This window comes from Prosopis cineraria, unplaced genomic scaffold (assembly GCF_029017545.1).
Source record: "Prosopis cineraria cultivar Desert tree isolate PC_DT_omini unplaced genomic scaffold, ASM2901754v1 PC285, whole genome shotgun sequence".
NCBI lineage: Eukaryota > Viridiplantae > Streptophyta > Magnoliopsida > Fabales > Fabaceae > Prosopis > Prosopis cineraria.
In genome coordinates this window covers 19,932-25,418 of record NW_026555612.1, presented here as the reverse complement: position 1 = coordinate 25,418, position 5,487 = coordinate 19,932, and the positions used below count along the sequence as shown (strand labels likewise).

General features: G+C 33.6%; 1 long non-coding RNA gene across 1 annotated transcript; it reads right to left on the bottom strand.

Annotated features, from left to right (window-relative positions):
* Positions 1-385: 385 nt before the first annotated feature.
* LOC129296224 (uncharacterized) lies at positions 386-4,598 on the bottom strand. The gene is made up of 4 exons (XR_008589732.1): positions 3,856-4,598; positions 3,664-3,760; positions 3,472-3,545; positions 386-686 (listed from the first exon to the last, which is right to left on the bottom strand). It is a non-coding gene; the product is annotated as an uncharacterized LOC129296224 (long non-coding RNA).
* Between the last annotated feature and the right edge of the window lie 889 nt (positions 4,599-5,487).

The following is a 5,487-nucleotide window of genomic DNA, read 5'->3' as shown; positions in this document are numbered from 1 at the left end:
AAAATTACAGCCACAAAATAAGAGTCACAACTCCTGTAATAACAATAATAATGCTGCATTAATGGAAGATAAATTTGTTGATTTTGTATATTTCAATTCATATGAATAAGTAAAGTAATGCATGCGTATTTGAAGAATTTATGAGTGCTTGAGAAAGCTCGATTACGTAAATAGACGCATAACCCATTGGTCCCCAGAATCTTTAGGGAGTGCAGAGATAATGGAACAGAAGAAAAGGAGTCGTGTGTTTAGTGGTTATCGACCGATTGATTTATAAGAATCAGATCGGTAACCGTCTTATTAAATAATTAAATTAAGAGATAGGGAATAACTGACGGCTATTGTGTTATGGCTGAGCCTCTGCCCATTGGGCTCATTTGTGTGGTCCAGCTATCACGATCCATACAAGATAATAAAGACCAATCTATTTAAACTTATTAATTAATGTTAATCCATAAATAAATATTTCAACAAAACTAAGAGTAAGGGAAGGGGAAGATTTCCAAGAAGGAGAAGAGGAAATCCACTGAGGAGGAGAAAGACCAGAGACGACACACAATATTCTTCACCCCCTCTCTGACGTTGTTGCCAATACTATATTCTGCCTTGCTCCCTGAATCGTGCAGGAAGTTGCGCCTAACGGTTTGCTGCAGAGTATCGTCCTTGGAGTTGTGGTTGGGTGCCACCTGTCCTTTGTGGGGACCAATCCCATTTTTTAGCATAACAGTAATGTTCAGTAATAAGCATATTGTGTCGGACTCAAGTCTGATGGTTTTGAAAAAAAAAAAAAAATGCAACAATAGGCCATAAAACTTATAAAATGGAATGCATGTGGGAAAGCTTTCAGCCTACGCCATAAGGGTGAAAACATAAAAGGAAAAGAGTAATAAGTCATCAGACTTGAAATTCAAATTGTTTGTGTTGTGTGATTGTTTGTTTGCTTGTTCTCTTTCTTTTTATTTAATGTCACTTAAAGGTGTGCTTTGATGGCGAAATTTCTACACATGTGAATGATATGTTTTGGGGCTGAAAATCACTGCACATGGGCTATATTTCTTTGCAAAATTCTGTGGTAAAATACATGTTTGTGACTAATTGGGCTGACAAGTGCTACATCTTGCCGTGCATTGGAATTCTGCACTCATTGAGGTTGTGTTTTGGGCCGGAAAGTGCTTCATGTGGATGTGGTCAATGTTTTACTCAAAAGCTCCATTTAAATTTTTGAAAGCTGCTTGTCATGAGTTGAGAAGTAAAGCATATGGTCAAGATTCTGTTTAAGAACTCTGTTTAGATCCTGCACATTACATGCTCTTGTTTTGGATCAGATTAATGTGTTTTATTAATGCTAAAATCTTGGTTAAGTTTTGTTTAATGCGTGCTGGAATTCTGTTGAAATTGTTGCATGTTGATATTAAATTTTTATCTAAGCATAAGCTTATATTTCACAATTGATGTTTAGTTCGCAGGCCCTGCTTCTGTGTTAAATCTGGTATGCAGAAATTTTGCACAAAGGATCTTGTCATTTTCAAGTTAAATTGTGGATGAATTAATCAGGCAAGCTTGGAGTGTGAATATTCCTGTGTTGACATGGTTGCTTCCTATCTTCTAATGATAGAATTCTTTAGCTGTCTATAGCGTTAATCAAATTGTCTAACCTGAGAAACCCTCTCCTTGGAAAGTAAAATTCTGTGTGTTAGTATGCTTGGCTTTGCAAAATTCACCTAAACAGTTTCATTTTTGAGAATAAGTTAGTGGCTATTGATGTACTTTATTTTATCTTACTCCGTTTTGTATTTAGGTACTACAAATATTAAACATGTGTTCAATCTATGTTAGCTTTATATCCGGCTCCTTATAGAGATAAATCATATGGGTTCTATTGTGAGTATAGAAACTAATACTTGTATAAAGCTGATATATTAATAAGTCAATTATCATGTTTCTAGTAGTATAAAAATTTACACCTACTTTATGAAGTCAAGGTCAATGATAATGAAATACAGGTCGATTAATTAACTTCTACATATTAGGTGAACCTAACTCACAATAATTGGAGGTAAAAAAAAAAAAGAACAAGAATTTTGAAACTTTATGAAGTCAAGGTCAATTAATTTGTAATATTGTATATCAAGTTCCATTAACATAGCTTTCATCTTTATAGTAGTTTTGCATTGTAATATCCTAAAATTTTAATCTAAGATTTATAAATTAATTAAGGGTAAATTAGCACATTGGAGTAATAATTAAGTTAATTATGTTTCCAAATCACTAATGGACTTATTGGAATGTTGGACAACCTTAAGATTGTGTGGTAAGATGGGTATTGGGTCAATTGGGCCCCAATAGAAGACCTAAAACACATTTAGGGCCCTCTACACCATTTGTCGTGGCAGATGCACCGTATATGTGATACACCAAATGGCTTGGAACTCAAGAGGAAACAGGAAAAACACAGAGAAGATTGGGTTTCATGGTTTTGGGCCTTTTAGAGGTTCTAGGAGCTTAAGATCTTTGAGGTAAGCCTCCTTTTTCATCCTCCTTCCTTCTCATACGAAATTTCTATGGTTTGGAGTGTTGAGAGATGATGATTTTGTTTTTAGGAATGATTGATCCAAACTCATTGACTTAAATGGAGTCTTTGAGAGTTAGTTTAAGTTTGTATGCTTAAGGTTAGTGATTTTGTAGAGTTTGGGGTTGGACTCTAGGGTTTGGATGAACCCTAGTCTCTAAATAGATGTTTGGGAGCAATATGGACCACTAATTTGTGTTGTTTAACCCTATGAAAGCTAGATGAAACTAATAAAAGATTGTTAAGGTTTTGATTACGCCAAAGATAGGAGTTATGAATTAAAATTAGCTAAATCAACATTCCTTACTAATTTTTTCACTAATTTGGCATTTTAAAAAGAAATAGACAATTCGTTGCTAAATTCCATGGCTAATTCACATTTTTTTAATAGTGTAATGTTTATAAATGAAGTCTTTTAAACTCTTATGTTCAAACCAAATAAAACATTAATAATAAAACTTATATAAAATTTTCACAATAATTTATTTGCTTTTAACTATTATTACTTTGTGAAGAAGTATATCTTAACTTACAAAGAAATGTGATCAATTAATATGAAGTTAAAGTTTTTTTTCTACACTTTCAAGGAGTACTTGGTGTCTTGTACGGATAAGTAAGATAATTTTCTTTCAAAGCAATTTTTTGAAGGGAAAAAAACCCTTTGGTGAGTGACACATTAAGTCCTTTTTTTTTTTTTGCTGACATGGCATGAGCTTGGTACTTAGTGTAGTGATAGGTATTCCTTGTTGACCATGTCCTTTACTACTAATATATCATTGAACTTTTTTTATATCAAAGAGGGTGAAAAAAGAAAATGACCATTAGTTTATACTCAAATAGTTAATATAGATGTAAAAAAAAAAATCCAATTAAAGAAATAAAGAGAACGATCCATAGGATACCTTCTTTTTGATCATGTATCCTCATCCTCATCTTCGTCTTCATCGATCTTCATCTTCATCTTCATCCTCCTCCTCTTCAAAAATAAACACACTCTCTCTTCAACATTAGTTATCGGATGACATTATGAGGTCTCAATCATCTTATCTAGGCCAAATATAAGAAGTAGAATTAGGGAGAGGAAGCAAACTTACTTCTCATTGAGATTAGAATCACCGAATGGCTTTGAATTGTTCGTATAAGCCGATAAAGCATGAGTCTTCAATTTTTTTTTTTTTCAACTCTCATTGCCTGATCGTGACAACAAAATGGAGTCAGTGTCAGCAGAACAATAGCTCAAACTCATCCAATCACAAAATAACGTACATTGAGAACTAATTCTAAACCTTTCTCTAAGCCTTTTTAGCCAGGTACTCTTTTATTTTTTCTTCAGTAATGATCCTCGGGTCCTTTTCTTCTAGCGACCTCGTTCGTCACTATCATCTGAGACATGCTCGGTTGGTGAGCTCCGACACTGCAACCACCGACTACTGCTACCACTACAATGATGACTTTCTCCTGCACTTGTCAAAACCCCATTTGAGCGATGATTCAAGGCTATCTAACTCAGACAGGGAAGGTGATCTGATTCTGAATCATATGACCTTTGCCTTAACCTGAACGTTCTCTCCTACTTCTGCTGCTCATTATCTTCTACGTACTACGAGAGTAATAAAGAGATCTGACACAGCCTAACACCCCACAGGAAAGATGGAGAAAAATGGGGACGAAGTAGATCTAACCATTGTCAGGGTGATTGATACTCAAATATAGGAAACGCCCCTCTTAACACCCACCATGGTTCCTTCATCCCCATCGTCAGGGTCTAAAGGGAGAGGTTATTGGGGTAAGCCCTCATCGTCCTTCCTCCTGTGTAAGGCAGTACACAACGCAACGTAGTGGCGAAACTCTGCCACCCCAGCTGCCTAGCTCTCCACCATCGGTAATAGACCCATTTGCAAGCGACATCTCATCTTAGCTTCTGAAATCCATTAAGGCATATGAAAAAGCAGATCGCTTTGCTATAGAAATTTGAATTTTGAAGATGGAGAGTATTGAGAGACACAAAGATAAGGATGCCTTGGGAACAAAACTCTCTCTTCATTTGTGTATTGCGACACTCAAAAATATGGGAAACAACAGATGTTAATGCTCCCGAGATAATTCAACGATCTCGTTGAAACATACAAGTAGGGAAAAATAAATTAAAATTGAAAAAAATAAATTGAATCTCAAAAACCAATATAAAGAAATATTCAATGAAATTAACCAATAAGAGAATAATATCAAAATTAGCCTCTAAAGTCCACCAACCAATTAGAGACAATCTTTTTTTAGCCAATCAAGTTGAATCTATAAGATTTGTATAATAGAGTTGATTGATTAATTGATAGTTGATTGATTGATTGATGATTGATGATAGTTGATGATTGTTTGATAATTAATAATTGATGATTGATTGATAGACTCCCTTGCTCGTAAATAATACATAGATGTACACCGACTCAAATGCCACTATTTCATTGACCAAATAATTAAGTTACATATATTCAATTACTTCCCTTGCCTTTTTATACACACACACACACCACACACACATATATATATATATATATATATATATATATATATATAATTGTTTTAAAAACTTTATATGGGTGTAATGATAATTTCGAATAATTGAATAGTTTTGCACTTATTGTATTGAGAAAGGTAGAAAATATTAATTGTATATTTTACCTATCACCATGGTGTTAATTGTGACATTATTATGGGCAAAACTAAAAAATTATTATAATTTTAAATGCTTTCAACTAAATAATAAACTTTTATTAGTATAAAAGATTCAATTAAAAATACTTTGTATATAGGGATGTGAGAGTAAGGTCCTTTCTCATAGTATCATATTCACATTTTTAATTTGTTCATCAATTATAAATACATAAATCCTATGGTACTTAAATAAATAATTATCTATT